We start from the raw sequence: 19,712 nt of genomic DNA on the forward strand, positions 1-19,712 counted from the left end.
GAATGTGTCAGAGTCGGATGATTGTCGATTTTGTTCCAAGGAGTCTGTATCTACCCTCACTCACCCCCTTCTGTTTCTGAAAAAAGGACTGTGTTAGTAATACTATCACTTTCAGAAACATCTAAGAAAAAGGTCAACTAATAGCCAAGTAGCGGAGGACAAGTCATGTTTGAGGTCAATGATAGTCTCTTTAGCCTCTGTGGTCCACTGGGGGTGTTGTTAGGGTAGGGGACCCCTTAGCAATATAACAAATAACTCAAACTCCACTAAATATGCTTATATTTTATATTGTCACAAATACTAGAAAAATACTACCCGTATGGCGGATGCTTTATCAATAGTATTTTGAAATTTTACCACACCTGGTGGCCCCAATAATTGATTAAGTCAAGCTCATGTTGTAGAAAGTCAAATGATGCCGACACGTTTGTTACTGAATACTTTCTATCAGACTTCTGCCATGGCAACTTTGTGTATGTAATGAGCAACTATAATTATTTGATATGCTTAAATGTGTAATGTTTGGCAGCTACGCCGTGTCTTATCATTGCACCTACGTTCTTTGGTTTTGTAGGCGAGACAGAGAGCAAGTGAACAATGTGGGACACAATTGTGTCCATCTTATACCATGCTAGTTGTTTCAAAGATAGGTCAACATGAGCAACCACACCTTGAGTTCCAACATATATAAATATACAAAGGAGTCAAAGGTCTCCTGGTTCGAGTGTCTAACTGGTGATCATAACGCAGCTTGGTGGTTGAGCCGTCAGGTAACACCAGGAATGTTCCTTCTGTGCGATTTGAATGTCAGGGTACAGTCTGTAAAGGAGGTCATTACCAATTAGGCAGGGTGTGTGCAGGTCAATCACGAAGGGGTGCTTTAGTGTGTGTCCAGCAATCTGAACCGGAAGTGGTTTGGTGACAGGCAACCTTCTTGTGACCCCAGCGAAGCCTTCGACCTTTAAAGAGGAAGCACACAGTTTCTTTGGTACCTCTGCATTCAGAATCGAATGGGTGGCGCCAGTGTCAATCACGAACTGATAACATTGTCGTTGACACTCATGTCCAGCAGGGGGCCAGTCTGTATCTCCTGTTGGGGCTCCTGCAGTGGGCGTCCTTTGCCACGCTTTTGTGTTCGTTTGTTGGCACTACGGAACCTTTCCTGTTTGAAAATGTTCGGACAGTCACGACTCTAGTGACCAGGCTGGTCACAGCCGAAACAGTTTCCACCCCGGACTGGCTTTGAAGCATCGTGTTGTCCACCACCCGAGTCCAACCGTCTGGTCGCACGTCTGTTGAGGATTCTTTCCTCCACCTGTTGGAACTCAAAAGCAAGGTCACCCACTGCTGAATATACCCTAGCTGATCTTTGACCTTTTGGTTCTTTTAACCTTTTATTTTCAGTGATCTGTAAATTAAGGAGTTGCTTCCTTGCTGCTCTGTCATTAGCCTTATCATCCTCATCTTGAGGAAAGAGACTGCGCATAGCAGTAGCTATGTTTGTAACGTATGGTGTTATCGGTGAGGTCGAAAATTCAGCCATTAATCCTGCTTGTTGTTCTGTATTTTGGCCATCTTGCGTGGAAACACAACGATACAAAATGCCTCTAAAGTCTCCTACTGAGAGAGTGTACCCTGCTGTTAGTTTGTCTAACGTGTTAAGCCAAAGACTCCCACCTTCAGACACAGGTGGAAGTTTGTCAACAATGGCTTGCATGTCTGCCACAGCAAAAGGCTTATATTGGAATCTGCCGCTATTATCAGGAAAAAGTGGATATGCGTGTCCCTCCAGCTTTTTTGAGCGTGTGTTGTATGCATGTGGTTCATGTGGGTGTTGGTCAATGTAGCCTTCCATTGAGCCATTAACAGTTACAGGAGACCACAAAGTCTGGCTCTGTTGTGTGTTGTTCAAGAATGTCTGATGTGCACGTGAGAGGCTGTCATCTACTGGGGGAGGGCATTTGTTTATGGCAACAAAATGGTCTGGCATGTAAAGTGAGGAGTTTTGCGTTGACTCATGCATTATCTGCTGTCTAGTAAGATTAGGCATATTCGGGAGGTTTTCCGCTGGGTGGATGTTATTTTGGGGCTTAGGCACCAGAGGTGATTTACACTCAGGAGACAGCGTTAGTTTTGGAGGAGGGTTCAATCTTAGAGAGGCTGTGTGAGCACCGCCCTCATTTGTCACAGGAGTAGGGGGTGGACCAGAGAGCTTTGTTTCTGTTTCGACCACCAGGGCTCCTCCTGTGACTGTCAAAAGTGGGTATAAAGACGCCTCCGGCTTTACGTCATAGGGCGGTGGCTTAGTCAAAGTCTGGGCGGGTCGTTTGAATTGTCTTACGCATGCGCGGCAGGCAAAAGACCAATCAATCCATCTGTCATATTTGTCTCATTAATCATCTGTTCTTTTGCTGCATTTCGTTTTTCCACGTAATCCCCGTTTACTTTTATCATACGCTAAACTCTTAAATTCTCGAGCACCAACCCTGCTCTTTTTTTTCTCTTGACCTGCCTGTTCCATTTTCACCAGCGCACACACACACACATGCACGTGTAAGCACTCACGCACACACAAGCAAGTGCCTACAGCCCTACGCACACACACACTTAAGCACTCTCTCTCTGCGTTTCACTTTACCATAAAACTTCCAGTTACTTTTTTATTTTATTTTTTATTTTACCAGACGTTTGAGTTCACAACTTTTCGAGTATTGTAAACTCCCTCTTAACCCTTTCAAGGAACGTTCTCTTTTCTTTTTTTCTTTTCTTTTTTTTTCTTTATTTTTCTTTTTAAACTCTACCTGCTAATTCCATTGTCGACAACAGTGCATTCAATTGATTATTAAACAGTAATGATTCATCACATTTTCCCCAGCCGTCATCACATTCTTTTCTGTCACACTCCTTGGCCATTGTGTCTATTTTTCCTTAATTTTAGCGCACACTAAAGTGTCGCCGGGACCTCACAACCAGGGAATCTTTATTGTATTTATTACAAATGGCCTCCAGCCGTGGAATTTATCATATGGTACAGAAGGGCCTCCTCCCGTACGATTCTTAATTTTAACGCACACGTTAATGCCGTAGGGAACTCGCAACCAGGGAGTATTTATTGTATTTTACAAATGGCCTCCAACCCATCCTTAATTTGTGTGCACATAAAAATGTCAACAGGGATCTTACAACCAGGGAGTATTTACTGTACCATATGATGGGCATCCAACTCGTTACTCTTTTAGGCGGCGACCAACTACCCAGGGTGAGCCACACCCAACTATTACTTCACTCGTCAATGAAACTGCCCGTCACGGTAATCGAGACACAATGACGTGAGTTGACCACTTATTTACAATTTTAATGCAATGGCAGGCTCGGCAAAAATGCAATCAATATATCAAAATCATCATTCTGTGTCTGGGGTACAAAGCAGTGTTTAACTTACAGACTTCTGGGCAGACTCCTAATGCAGATTTTATCTAAAAAGAAAGGTTCTGCTTACCTTGAATTATGTTTTGGCCATGTGAGTCTGTCCAGAAGATTGCAAGAGAAGGTCCAATTGTCAGCGTGTCATCCCGGACGAGCCCCCAAATTGTTGCGTTTGACCAGATGTTCCTCCAAGTGGGATGTAAAACGCTGGTCAGTCCCAAGTTCCTTAGATGACATATAAACTGACTCAGAGGTACCACCCAGCACAGTATAGGTATTTTGTCATTTATTGTCAAATATTTGAGAATAGAGACCAGCCTCGAACAACACATCCAAATGCGTAGCCCAAGTTGATCTGGCATTCCAAAGGAAAAAGTCACTCTTTTCACACAAAGAAAGCCCCCCCCTCCTCCTCTCAACACTGATAAGAAGAGAGACTTGGGGGTTGTGTTCACATTCCTGATGACAGCGTCGTAAACCCTGTCGTAAACCTGGAAAAATATGAGCTGATTCAAACATGATTATGAATAAAGAAATAGCTCTTAAACATATGCATTATCCACAGGAGTAATTCAAGCGATTCAGATCTGACAATGTGGAGGAAATATTGATTCCCAGGTATTTAATGTTCCCTTTATGCAGTGGAATCGATGAGGTGCTCTGAAAGTCAAAATTAATTGGTAACACAGTAGATTTGGACCAGTTGATTGAGTAATCTGAAATAGAACTGAATTTATTGATAAGTGAGATTGTATCTTGAAGAGAATAATGTGGATTTTGTAAGAAAAGTAATACATCATCAGCATAAAGGCTTATTTTATGATGAACGGTTGCGGTATGGATGCCTTTAATATTTGCATGCTGTCGAATTGCGGTTGCAAGAGGTTCAATAAATATAGCAAACAGTGACGGAGAAAGTGGACACCCTTGCCTTGTGCCCCTCATAAGATTAAACCTTGGGGAGATTTGGCTATTCGTTCTAACCGAGGCTGTAGGGAAACTATATAGGACCTTGATCCATTCTATAAATGAGTCTCCAAATCCAAATTTCTGTAGAGTAGCTAAAAGAAAATTCCAATTCACTCTATCAAATGCTTTTTCAGCATCTAATGAAACAACAGCTGTTTTTCAATTATGAATAACAGAATAGTCTATCACATTGAGTAGATGGCGAACATTGTTGGATGATTTTCTCTCTGTTTGATCAGGATGTACTATATATGGAGTGACTTTTTCTAGTCTTTGAGCTAATACTTTGCAGATAATTTTAAGATCAGCATTAATCAGGGAGATTGGCCGGTAACTGGATGGAAGTGTTGGGTCTTTATCAGGTTTTAGCAAGAGACTGATTGTGGCAGAGTTCATATTTGGAGGAAGGAATGAGTTTTCTTTAATCACTAAAGCCATTTTCGTAAATATCGGAGCTAGCAGTGACCAGAATGTTTTGTAGAACTCCACAGGGAACCCATCAGGCCCTGGTGCTTTATTGTTTGGCATCTGTTGAAGAGCATCGTGAAGTTCATCTACAGAAATAGCAAGATATAAATTTGATACCTGCCTTGTATTTAATTTAGGTAAGAGTATACCATTGAGAAATGTCTCAATGTCTGAAAGAGATGGGTCAATCTGGGGTGTATACAAGTTTCTGTAAAAGTCTCTAAATATGGAGTTAATTTCCTCAGGAACGTGAGTAATGTTCCCAGCTGAATCTTTAATGGATGGTATGGAGTTTTTTTCTTTGTTTAATTTTAGTTGGTTAGCCAAATTTTTGCTTGGTTTATTGTCATGTTCAAATTTTTCTAAGCGTAGCCTCTGGAGCAGGAATTTACTTTTCTTATCAATTATTTCTCTTAAATCTAATTTGAGTTTTCTCAGTTCGTTCAGAGTATGTTCATTTTGTGAGTTCGCATAAGCTATTTCTAATATTTTTATTTCATTTTCAAGTTCCTGCTCTAGTAAACGTTCCTTTTTTTTCTTGTATGATGAATAAGAAATTATTTTTCCTCGCATAACTACTTTTGCGGCCTCCCAGAGAATGCACGCCGTGATTTCTGGTTGATCATTAAAATCTAAAAAAATCTGTCCATTCTTTCTCAAAAAAGTTGAGGAAGTCTGGGTCCTTTAGTAATGATGTATTAAGTCTCCATTGTTTTATAGGTGCAGTTATAGTTTTGTTAGTGAGGGAAAGTGAGACAGGTGCATGGTCACTGATGATGATAGGATGAATGTGAATGTTTGCGATATCAGATAAAATTGAGCTACTAGTTAAAAAGTAATCAATGCGAGAGAATGAGTGGTGAACTGGGGAAAAATAAGTGTATTCCCTAAGAGTGTGGTGATAAGAACGCCAGGCATCGCAAAGACCATAATCGTTCATATATTGCTTATGTATTACCACTGATTGAGACTCACGGTGACTCCCAGTCACTCTGGACCGATCTATATTTGGATTAAATACTAAGTTGAGGTCTCCTCCTAGAATCAAGCAGTGGTTTGAGTGAGGAGAAAGTGAAGAGAAGAAAGTGTGAAAAAAGGAGGGGTCATCAACATTTGGACCATAAATGTTGGCGATACATAAGTTTCTCCCGTCAACAGAAATATTAAGAATGATGTATCTTCCCTCTGTGTCAGTAATGGAGTTATGGAATGTAAAGTTGACCTTTCTACTAATGAGAATGGCTACGCCTCTCTGTTTAGAGTTGTAACTAGCAAAGTATGTGTGTGGGTATTGCGATGAATGCAGTTTTGAGGTATCGGACTTGGAGAGGTGAGTCTCTTGTAGTAAAGCAATGTCTGCTTGCATACTCTTCAAATGATTAAGAATGTTTATATTTTTTTCCTTTGACCCGACTCCACGCACATTCCAAGTGACAAACTGCACAGTGGACATACTAAACTAGACTGTAACTAAGTGTGTGGATGTATGTGTGTACTTTATGTGTAAATAATGCATGTCTGTGTCTAAATGTAAGCCTATCATGCATACATGTAGGTGTGTATAGTGTGTATAGTTGTGCATGTATTAGCTGTGAGTGTAAATGCTGATGACGACAAGGGGACACACACAACAGGTGGAGAAATAGAAAGAGAAAAACAAAACAAAAAACATAAAAGAAAAAGAAAAGAAGAGAGTGGTGGATTAAACAGGTAGTGAAATAAGTAACATAAAAAGGAAAACAAAAAAGTAAAACAGTAAACATGTTGGTATACCAAAAGAGAGAGAGAGAGCGTATGGTGTTTACGTGTGCGCTATGATGACGCACAGGTGTATTGTGAGCAAGAGGGAGAAAAACAAAAAGAGAGGGATTGAAGCATAATGAAATAACAAAAACAAAATACAACATTTACCGTGTTTCAGACGCTAATAATACAGCCACGGCGTGGCTTCCGGATCACGGTAAAGTTGGCCGTTGATGAAAAGTTTATCCACCGCGATGACTGCACGGCACCCTTTGGTGATAAACTTCTTGCGAAACGGAAACAGATGGCGTCGCCGGTCGAGAATTTCCTTTGGAAACTGGTCGTTGATGCTGAAGTTGGATCCTTTCAGCTCTCGACCCTGGTTCCTCACTCGCTCCTTCTGCTTGAAGTGTTCGAATTTGGCTATGATGGGTCTCGGCCTCCTGTTCTCCGGCTTTTTAGCTCCAAGCCGGTGGACGCGATGGAAGGTGATGTTCCTGATGGTGTCTGCTGGAAGCTTGAGCTGATGTTCCATGAAGGACTTGATGGTTTCCTCTGGATCTTCCTCGGTCTTTTCCGGTATCCCCGCGAAGACCAGATTGTCCCTCATGCTTCTCGCCTGGAGGTCCAGCATCGTCTCCTTCATGCTCCTGTTGTCCCGGGTGAGTTGCGTCACTCCGTCGGTGAGGGATTTTACAGTCTCACGAAGAGCGGCGTTCTCCTTGGCGAGAGACATGACCTGCTGTTGTCAGAATTCCAAACTCTCACGGATGGCTTGGAATTCCTTGTGGAGCACCTCAACAAGTGCGAGGCGGCCATCCAAACAAGTCAGCCTCTTGTCGATGGAATCCAGGATGTCAGTGAAGTTTGTACCGGGTGGTGACACATGGCCAGGTGAGTCCTCCGGGCGGCTTCTTTTAGACGTTGGCGTCTTAGATGGCTTCCCCATGACGAGACGGTTGTAGCATTCTTCGATGTAGCCTTCAAGTGCCTCCAGATTTTGATATTTAAGTTTTATTTGCTTTATTTTCTGAATGAATCAGAATTGTTTGGCAGCTGAGTGTGCCACTTGACTCTATTTTTTTTCCCGCGTCACGTACGCTCTCTCTCGCGAGACTACAGCATTACTGACGCATCTGACGTCGACCTCTCTTGTGTACCTCGACCTCTCTTGTGTACTCTTGGTGCACTAATTGTAAGTGTATCTTGTGTTTTTTATGTTGATTTAATAAAAAAAAACCAAAAAAAAAACCGATACCGATGATAAAAAAAACTATACCGATAATTTCCGATATTACATTTTAAAGCATTTATCGGCCGATAATATCGGACATCTCTAGAAAAAATGCATTTTTTATTCAAGTTTTTATTAGCACAAAAGGTTGTACACCAGCAACATCATGTAACATCTCATAGCAGGGAAGTATTTTATCAACAACTGCTTTTTAAGTCTTAAACAAGTCAACTATGTTTGCAGTGCAAGTTGCAATGCAGTTGTTATGTAATCATGTTGTAAAGACCACACAGTTCAATCGCTGTGTTTCTATTAAAGCCCCACCTAAGAACTTTCAGTTTTGGTTGATTTCGGCGGCGCCAGTAGAACAAAGCGGTAGTGTTTTGCCAGAAGAAGACAATTTCCCATGATGACTAGCGCATATAGCGTCATACAGACATTATGTTTGCCCTAATATTGGCACAAATATTACGTCTCTAATGGGTATGTTGATGTTAAATAGCCATACCAGTACAGGATATACATCCCTAACTAGGAATGCATGATTTTGGCCAAAAAATACAATTCAGATTTTTTTCTCTAAAAACTCAAATTTTGATTACAATTTTTGGGTAAAAACTACAAAAGGCAATGGAGGCAAGCACACTCTTTGGGATTGTGAAGGCGGATCATTGTTAATGTGGCAAATATTTTGCCTTTCGTGACCAGTTGTATTGATTGCCTAATAAATGAACGACAGAAGACTCACTCCTATCTCTTTCACCTTTAATACATACCTCTGCTTGCTAAATGTAGTGACAAGGTTGCAAAATTGGCAACACAGATGGCTTCTGTTACGTCTTATTCTCTGGCAAAGAAGGTGTGTATGAGGTGTGTTGAGAAGCGGAGTTACAATAAATACCGCCACAGTATCATTATAATTTGTTTATGAGCAAGAGTAAACCAGAAACGCCAAATCGACAATTTTTACAGGAGATATTTCATTTGTAGCCACAAATGTATGAATATATAGAGAGCACTCTCGCAAAAAGTAGGAGCCTATTGAAGTTTAATGATTTTCAGATTTTTAACATATTCATACTTAAATAATCCAATTCCGATTTAAAATCGATTAATCTTTCTGCCCGATTCCACACCATGGATGTATCCGCCGTCAAGACACACTTTATTCACATATTTTTCATCTCTAACTTGCATTTTACATACTGTATTTATGTATGGAAAATAAAATAGAAGGTGGTTTGTGCAAAGGCCTATGTCTCATGTACAGTATGTCTATTCACATACAATTCAAAACAAAAGACGTGGTAACGTTTAACTGTACACTGTACAATACTATATACTGTATGCCTGTGATTCTTTCTGAATGTCCATCCATCCATCCATCCATTTTCTACCGCTTGTCCCTCTCGGGATCACGGGGGGTGGCTGGAGCCTATCTCAGCTGCACTCGGGCGTAAGGCAGTGTACACCCTGGACAAGTCGCCAGCATTCACACTCACATTCACACACTAGGGACCATTTCGTGTTGCCAATCAGCCTAATCCCAGGTGCATGTATTTGGAGGTGGGAGGAAGCCGAAGTACTCCACACAAAGTACTCCACACAGAAAGATACTGAGCATGGGAATCAAACCCAGGACCTTCCTATTGTGAGGTACACAAACTAACCCCTGTTCTACTGCTGCCCTCTTTATGAATGTGTAAACTGAATTTGAAATGTGTTTAACCACTGTGAGAAGCATATTATAGGGTTTAGATCAGAGGCTTTAAAATCCAGCCTGTCAAAGTCTTTCATTTCCAAACTTCACCCAACTACAGTTGTTATACATTTACAGTTTGCTGAATAGCTCAATGAGTAATGTCTTCGAATCCCAATCTAGGAGAATTGTACGATTATTATTGATTTTCTTTACCCCTTATCCTCACAAGGGTCACAAATAAGGTGGGGCCTATCCCAGCGGGCTTCAGGCCAGAGGCAGGGTAAACTCTGGACTCTGGAGATTCAAAACCCAGATTTCCTGACTGTATGGCTACCATTATTACTGTTTTTATTTAAAGGCCTACTGAAATGAATTTTTTTTATTTAAACGGGGATAGCAGATCCATTCTATGTGTCATACTTGATAATTTCGCAATATTGCCATATTTTTGCTGAAAGGATTTAGTATAGAACAACGACGATAAAGTTCACAACTTTTGGTCTCTGATAAAAAAAAGCCTCGCCCCTACCGGAAGTAGCGTGACGACACCGGAGGAAGAGCTGCTCACATTTTCCTATTATTTACACCAGCAGCGAGAGAGATTCGGACCGAGAAAGCGACGATTACCCCATTAATTTGAGCGAGGATGAAAGATTCGTGGATGAGGAACGTGAAAGTGAAGGACTAGCGTGCAGTGCAGAACTTATCTTTTTTCGCTCTGACTGTAACTTAGGTACAAGGGCTCATTGGATTCCACACTCTCTCCTTTTTCTATTGTGGATCACGGATTTGTATTTTAAACCACCTCGGATACTATATCCTTTTGAAAATGAGAGTCGAGAACGCGAAATGGACATTCACAGTGACTTTTATCTCCACGACAATACATCGGTGAAGCACTTTAGCTACTGAGGTAACGTGATAGCATCGGGCTTAACTGCATATAGAAACAAAACAAATAAGTCCCTGACTGGAAGGATAGACATAAGATCAACAATACTACCAAACTCTGGACATATAACTACACGGTTAATGCTTTCCAGCTTGGCGAAGCTTAGCAATGCTGTTGCTAACAACGCCATTGAAGCTAACTTAGCTACGGAACCTCGACAGAGCTATGCTAAAAACATTAGCTCTGTACCTACGCCAGCTCTCATCTGCTCATCACGACCCATGCTCACCTGCGTTCCAGCAATCGACGGTACGACAAAGGACTTCACCCGATCACCGATGCAGTCGGCGGTGAGGTCGTTCGGCTAGCGCGTCTGCTATCCTCAAAGTCCTCCTGGTTGTGTTGCTGTAGTCCGCCGCTAATACACCGATCCCACCTACAACTTTCTTCTTTGCAGTCTCCATTGTTCATTAAACAAATTGTAAAAGATTCACCAACACAGATGTCCAGAATACTGTGGAATTTTGAGATGAAAACAGAGCTTTTTGTTGGATTCAATGGGCTCCGAATACCTCCGCTTCAACCGTTGACGTCACGCGCAAACGTCATCATATCGAAACGTTTTCAGCCGGAAGTTTGCCGGGAAATTTAAAATTGCACTTTATAAGTTAACCCGGCCGTATTGACATGTGTTGCAATGTTAAGATTTCATCATTGATATATAAACTATCAGACTGCGTGGTCGGTAGTAGTGGGTTTCAGTAGGCCTTTAAATGTTATTTATATTTGAATTATTCAAATTATATTTACATTATGTTTATGTTATTATTTTGATCTGTGAGTGTGTGTCTACTGACCATAATTCTTATTATTCTTATTTGCGTTGTTTTGCCAATCGCTGGAATTCTTGGAATATCAGGGTTTTGCTGTACTGTTGGTCAAATCACATTCTGAAACTCTCGTCATAAACCGTCACGTCATAACAAGTTATATCTGGTCTGTAGTTCTGTCTGGATCGCATCTGTTTAAACAAGTGAGGTCCTTGATCATTTTGATTTTACGCACGCACACACACACACACACACACACACACAAACACACACACACACACACACACACACACACACACACACACACACACACACACACACACACTTACACTAGTAGGCGAGCAGGACAAATGTCCCTAACGCGGCCCACATGTTAAAAAAAATACCCCCAGGTTTGAGTACCACAAGTCCCGCAGCCGGCCACGCGAGTCCAGGGGTGCCCAACATTTCCAAAACGCACCCAGCAAAGTCACATCGGAAGTGGGGGGAGAAAATTCCCCTTCAGGGGACCTTTTGCAGCCGGCCACGCGAGTCCAGGGGTGCCCAACATGTCCAAAATGCACCCAGCAAAGTCACACTGTGAGTGGGGGAGACAAGTTGGAAAAGTAGGCAAAAGTACCGAAAATTATCAAAAATGACACCCAGGTTCGAGTCCCACAAGTCCCGCAGCTGGCCACCCGAGTCCTGGGGTGCACAACATGTCCAAAACGCACCCAGCAAAGTCACACTGTGAGTGGGGGAGACAAGTTGGAAAAGTAGGCAAAAGTCCCGAAAATGATTAAAAATGACACCCAGGTTCGAGTCCCACAAGTCCCGCAGCTGGCCACCCGAGTCCTGGGGTGCACAACATGTCCAAAACACACCCAGCAAAGTCACACTATGAGTGGGGGAGACAAGTTGGAAAAGTAGGCAAAAGTCCCGAAAATGATCAAAAATGACACCCAGGTTCGAGTCCCACAAGTCCTTCAGCTGGCCACCCGAGTCCAGGGGTGCCCAAATCCCCTACAGTGACTTTGTAAACAGGTTTCCCTTCAGGGGACCTTTATTTTGGTCCCCATAACGTCAAAGTGACTTTGTAAACAGAACGACGTCCCCAATAAGTATGCATTGCCAGAACACACACACACGCACACACACACACACACACATTTTCTTGTATTTGTTACCTTCTTGAGACCTTTGAAAAATGCGTTGGAATTTCACAAGAAAAAGGTCACAATTTCACATGAACAACTTAGAATTTTGGCAGTGTTATAATAAAAGTCATAATTTTATTTACAGCAAGTCAAAATTTTAAAAGAAAAACTGAACTTTTTTTTTTTTGATTGATTGAAACTTTTATTAATAGATTGTACATATTCCGTACAATTGACCACTAAATTGTAGCACCCGAATAAGTTTTTCAACTTGTTTAAGTCGGGGTCCACGTAAATCAATTCATGGTAATCAATTCATTTGTGCAATATTATGATAAAAGTTGGATTTTTACTAAATAACAGTCGCAATTGTACAAAAAAAGCTTAAAATGTTGGCAATTTTATGAAAAGAGTTGTAATTTTACTTGACAAAAGTCACAATTTTACAAGAAAACTTTGACATTTTGGCAATATTATAATAATAATCTGAATTTTACTTGGCAAAATTATGACAAAAGTCATAATTTTTTATATGACAAATGTCATATAATTTTAATAATTTTACATAAAAAAGTAATAATTTTACGAGAAAATATTGAAATATTACAGAAACAGAAAGAATATGAGAAATTGTTCCCAATTTTATAAGAAAAAAAGTTGACACATTGTGAGAAAAAGACTGTTTTTAGTTATATATATTTATTTTGAATTTTTTGCTGGTAATTGGTTTTAAAATCTTCATTATTTATTTCAAGTTATTACAGTATGCTCTATATACCTATTTTTTTTAATTTTTTTAAATAAATTTTGGCCAAGGGGGTTGCATTTACATTTCTTACACACACTTGATATTCCACATGTTGACCAGAGGGGGAGCACTTTTAAAACCGACACAGCCAATTTGAGAAATCCTTCCTTTTTGGGACCACCCTAATTTTGATAGATTTTACCACCAGGGGTGCAAATGAGACATTCTCTATTAGATGCAATGGTTTTCCTTATTGGGACCATGATTTCGGTCCTAACTTGTTCACCGGTCCTCATATGGAAGGTACTTTTCCTTGTTGATGTCTCAAGAAGGGTAGAAATACAAGAACACACACACACACACACACACACAACTTTTGAACTATCTATAGTACAAACTGTAGAATGAAATAAACTGAGTGAAGCCTCTTGTCAGTCACCCTCTCTTTGTGTGTGGCCACTAGCATACACGCACACACATGCACACACACACAGAAGTTTAGCCTTATACCGTAAACGTAAAGTTACAGTGTTGAAAAGATCCGTAGCAGGCCCTAAAGTCAATACATTTTTCCTTATCTCATTTCAGACATTACCAGAAAGTTTGACGAAAATTATTTAAAATGTTTGAGTCATGCAAACTAACCAACTAACTAACCGACAAACAAATGTTGCAGGTAACAAATGTGTTAAGCCTTGGTGGAGGTCTGCTGAGTGTTCTGAAATACAACTTAGCTTACTGCCTTTGTACTGAGGCCCAGTCTGACTTTCCATCAACTGGGGGAAGTTAAGTCACGTTAGATAAACCTAACACTTACGCTATTTACAGAGTATGACAAACAAACCTTTGCAAGTGTCATGAGCGAGTAGGAAATAGAATGTGCCCTCTTCAACTGTTCTGTGGTCCCTTTGGGGTGGAGGGGTCACTTCTGTAAGATGAAAGGAGAAGCCGCGGTAGGCTGCTTATATGCAGGTATGAAAACGTCAGGAAGTGGCCCCAGCACAAACACCAGGCTCATTGTTTAAGTTCAAGGTAACGTTGAGTGGAGATCTCATTCACTAAACAGTGCTCCCCACTGTCCGTCTCCAAACAACGTGCTGACTTAACTACAGAACTGTTCTAAAGGTCAGTGCATATTTTAAAGCCACATAAAATATTATGTAGTACGTGTATGTTGGCCCAGGTGTGCAAACGATGCAGCCAGGAGGGTAGATGTCAGAGCGGCGTTAACCTCGCTGACCCCTTCATACGCACCCCCTGCTCTGTTATGTCTGCTTAGTCGTCAGCTCCTCATTAGCTCCTCACAAGGGATTTCCTGTTTGCCCACTCTCTTCCTTATTCCTGTTTGATGGCGAAAACAATATTAGCGTACCTTTTTTTAAATAATCTATTAAACTCTTTTTTGGTAATTCTGCTGAATTTACAAACGTACTGCCAAAAGAGACAAGTGTGCAGAAATTGTAAAGAGTTGTTAGAGCAGAGCAAACCATCATTGGGAAGTCTGTGACTAATTGATTACTTTGCACTCTCATTGAGGACGGTAGCGTCGCGCGCACGCGCGCACACACACACACACACACACTTTATTCAGGGTCTGACTCACCCCCTTTAACAGAAAATCAATAACAATACAGGAATGATTAATCCGTCCCTCTGTAGCACCCTCCTCTCCCTACTTCCACCTCTCCACTTTCTCCCCTCAACCCCAATCGCCCTCTCTCAGCTCAATATTGATCGGAATGCATTTGCTTCCCATTTATCTGTTAGGCCACCCCCCTGTACCATCGCAAACAGACTGCCACTGCGTCAAGTGGCCACAAAGGATCTCTTACCAAGGAATGTATTGCGCACCATAAAAACCCCACACATACTCGCACAAGGGCGTGCACAAGGGCATACACAAACGTGCCTATAGGAGCCACATTTATATGCATCGATCTGGGGGATTTGACCTAATTATTTTGGAGCACAGATTTAAAGGGACCTTTTCATTATGCAGGTGTATGGTGTGTGTGTGTGTGTGTGTGTGTGTGTGTGCTTCAGTACTGCACACCAGTCCAAACACAAGGCAGCATTCTTAAACGGCTTAACTGACAGCTCATTTGAGCCCCCTCTGCTTCCCCCTACTATTCTGCTTGGTGGCACACAGGTTGCCATGACACCAGACTGTTTTGTCTGCCCTTTGACCTCTTTAAGGGGTGCTGTGGTCAATCAGGCATTACATGTGAGAGGAAAATAGACAGGAGTAAAGGGCGGGCAAAGCATTTCCTATGTAAAATAGAGGTCCAAAAGGTTCTCCTATACATCCGCTTTGTAGCCACAGAAAGTGGGGAGCCTCCGAGAGGCTGGCGGTGGAACAAAGACACATGTGCACAGACATGGCAGCGTTTGCTCGCCTCGGCTAAATGAACTATGCTGGAGCTCCCAGCAGGCAGAGAGTTATTATGCTCATTGTGTAGTCGGACAGCTTAAGCTTTTTGGCTGCTTCCTTTGAAGTTGTATTTGTCGGACCGGAGCAGGAGGCTTAGCATGTAGAGCCGTTGCACCGCTTTGCCCATTTAGATGGCTTAGGTATATTGCGAGTGAAACACCCCACATTGTTTACACCACAGAAATTTGAGTGTGTCCGTTGCCAGCAGCCACGTCGTTCGAGCTGCAGTCAAGTCGTAACTGGATTAAATGAAAGGTTATATGATTTCCAGTCAGTAAACAGCGCAGGTTGTCAGAGAATGCTTTGGATTTATATTAATGCAAACTCAAGAAGGAAATTAGTAATTTTCATCATGATGTCATGTAACGCCTGTGACTGTATGCCCAAATTTACTAACTATGTTACAAAAAAATGTCAGTAAGGATAACACATAATGAGCAAGTTCTTTTTGATTAAAAATCGGGTGCTAAAAAGCCAGTGTAAACTTTAAAATTGCGTGTACTATTGGTGGGTCTGTTGTATGTGATCTTCTAAGACTGTGTGTACAATGTAACTGGTGTAGACCGCCTTATTAAATTGACATTGTTGCATGTCTTTATTTATTTATTTATTTGAATTAGGACAATGCATATTCATCAATATAGAGCAGCAATGTAAATATGCTTTCACCTATTTTACTGCACATGTACTGTATGTAAGCATGATCCTACCTGTGGCGTTTTGCTATGTTTTCAAACATGCAGTAGACCATTATGTAACACTTTTTCTGGGCATTTTAGAAGCCGTCCTGCCTACAATGGAACAGATAAGTGATATGTAGTATTAATATATTTTCTAAATGAAAATATGACTGTTATAAAAATAAAAATAAATGCCAGCAGACATCAAAACGCTCCAATTTTAATAAGCCCCTCAAGTCATCTATCAGCTAAAAAATTATAAAATAATATTGCTGAATAGACAATGTGTTTAATATTTTTATTTGACAGTCCATATATGTTGACAAGAATACGTACAGTAGTACCGAGCTGCAGCACAATCCCCGTCTTTCTCACAGCTATTTCTGTGCAACTGCCAGTTTGCATAACCTTTCTAGAAGTACTAAAACAAGTGGCAAAACTTGGCCGTAGAACAGTTTCAGCTTTGATAAATCACATAACTGTATTTGCATTTTCTCCTCTTGATCAGCATATATTCGGCATATTGATTAAGACAGACATGCTAAATGGATTGCGCTCCTTATTTTGCTCACCAAAGCGATGCACAAGTTTAGTAGATGAACTTTGTGTTTTAGTGCACACAAATATTTTGTAGACCAGGCCCAATGTTGGTTATAGAGAACATTCCAACTTAAAACAATTCAAACTCTACTCAACTCAAAAAAAGTGTTTACAAAGTACAAGAAAGAAGAATTCTGATAAACATCTGAAACATTAACGAAAGTTAAAAGGAGTAATTTTTCCATATTGAGCTGAAGACAGAAAGAGAGAGAGACGGGGTTTCTCTTTAACATACTTGGTATCATACTACAATCATATTTCTCCTTATTGGATTTTTGGTCTTCTTAAGTTTTTTGGTATTTGCTGAGTACATATAAGTAGGAAGGGGAAGGTATGTAAGCTGGAGTTCCTCTATCTCTTTTCAGAGAGGGGCATCTTCTTCTATCAAATACAATTGCAAAGTTCTCATCTGTGCTGCCCGTTAGTACCATCATGGATTGGGACATTTAAAGGGGTCATATTATATTGTTTTTTTCTAAATTTAAAAACCTTCCTTGTGGTCTACATAACATGTAATGGTGATTTGGTTCAAATTTTGCATATATCTTGTTTTACTGACTATCTTCAAGCCTCAACAAATATGTCCATGGGTTACAGAGACGGAACCCTGAACTTGTCGTGAACTTTGTGAATTATTTGAGCTGCCCCTACATGATAATAAGCTTTTTAAGGTTAATATGCTGCAGTTCTCCAAAGATGAAAATAATACTGCACCTTAAGATGCTGTTATCGGAGCAGCTTATAAATGTGTTTTTAGCCAGTCATGGTCTTGTCTTCTGACTTGACGACGTGAACCTGTGACCTCTTGGTTAAACAGTCCTTTTATTCACACGCCTTCCCAATGACCTTTGTGTGTGTCTGTGTGTGTTTCTGTCCATTTCAGTGGCTCTTCTCCCCCAGCCTTAAGGGCAACTGCTGCACTTGAACCACAAAGGGACCGGTAATGCCATTTTTGATATTACACATGTGATTTGTCAGCATTTCCTCTCCCTATCCATCTCTTCTAAGTGCACATATGAGACAATGACTAAGAGCAACTTCAAAGATGTAAACAGGCGGGGGCTTTTGAATGGAAGGATGTATCATGTATGTGAACGCCTATGTCACACATCATCATTCACATGCACACAAAGCCTCATGCTTACAGTATATGTTTGTACACTCACACAAAGACACTACAGATACATTATTTGCAATTTTTGGGTTAATCGCCATACTAACGACTGCTAATTATGTTTTCTCTGCTGTCTGTTATGTTATCATGTTCACTAACAACAAACAATTACTTAAACAATTTTTACAAAACAATGTACAGTAGATAGGTTGGACATTTTGTTAACATTGCACACAAGGGTCGTAATCCTTAATTTCTTCCTGAATAATGCATGAATATTAATGAACATTCTGGATTTGTACGTGCGTGTGTGCGTGCGTGCGTGTGTGTGTAACTAAGGGAGTTTGGGCTTTGCAAATGCCTTTGTTCTTGTTGACCATTTTGTCTGTTTACACGGAAATTAATTAAGTTCAGCTTTCACAAAACATTATTATAACTATTTCTTGCAAGAACATTTGGAAAATAATGATTGTGTTTGGAAAATGTATTTAAAGGAGATGGTACTGCAATCACGGTCAAAATTATGTAGTCCCCCTCCCACTCTCCCTGACTGAGGTTGCCAGATACGCAGCCGAATCCAGCTCGATCGACTAGGCTACTCCAAGGAACTTCAAATGGCAAGCGACGAGTCCTTCAACTTGTTTATGCTTCTTGCAAGATGGTTTACTAAGTCATTATGCCACATTTTACTGATGTCGATTAGCCAAATGTAATTGTAAAGTTACGCAGCAATATTTTAGTCGGGAGTCGGGACAGATTGTTGGCATTACCCTGCTAAAATGTCTAGTTTGACCGCACGGACCACCATCGAAAAATATACATTGCTTTTTATGCTACACAATATGCAAACACAAATGAGGAGTTATTTTACCGTGTGATTTGGCTGTTTCCATATGTTTCACATTGCCATGACAGCCGTGCTAAAGTTGGAACACATTTCCTCAGTGGATTAGCATATTGAGAAAAAATCCATATCCACATAGGTTTTATTTGTCGAAAATATATTTTGCCCTGTCAGTTCGATTACAGATCGACATACAAACTAACGGGCTTATATTTCCCCCATTAGCCTATATGTTGATGTGTAATCAAACTGGGCTATACGTCTGCTCCCATTGACCGGGCTAGCATGCTAAGCATTCGTTGCACGGACATACTAGCTTTGTTAGACAAGATCATAGACTGTATTGGACAGTATAGTTTACATACGAAATGTACATTTCCATTTATTACAAGTAATAAGAAAACGTAAATACCTTACTTACTATCAAGGAGGAAATTAGCAAGTTTGGCGTCAGATGAAAAAATCTTCTCCGCCTTCAATCGTCTCCATCTTTCAAAGGCATCCCAGATACAAATCCTTGTTTTGTGCCTGGCTTTGTCATGAATAAGTTAAGAATCGTAACGAGGTATTTTAGATTTACTAAGGTCTGACATGTTTAGTAACTTTACCGGTGGCAGTAGCTAGATGAAGATGGCGGTGCGTAACTGGCAACCTGGATGCAACACACTCACAGAATTTTTAATTGGTAAAACGGGGGAGGGCTGGACATTGAAATGAAAACAATAACAAGATTTCAGGGTTGTAAATCGAATTTTGAAATGAGCATAGCATGAGTTATCAGTTATAGAGGTATTCGAAAAGAACATTATTTATTAATGCCTTTTGACATATCAGGGCCATTTAATGTGTTCCTATCTGATACTGTAATTGGAAAACAGTACGATATAAACAAAAA

The sequence above is a fragment of the Entelurus aequoreus genome, linkage group LG11 (assembly GCF_033978785.1).
Source record: "Entelurus aequoreus isolate RoL-2023_Sb linkage group LG11, RoL_Eaeq_v1.1, whole genome shotgun sequence".
Taxonomy (NCBI): Eukaryota; Metazoa; Chordata; class Actinopteri; order Syngnathiformes; family Syngnathidae; genus Entelurus; species Entelurus aequoreus.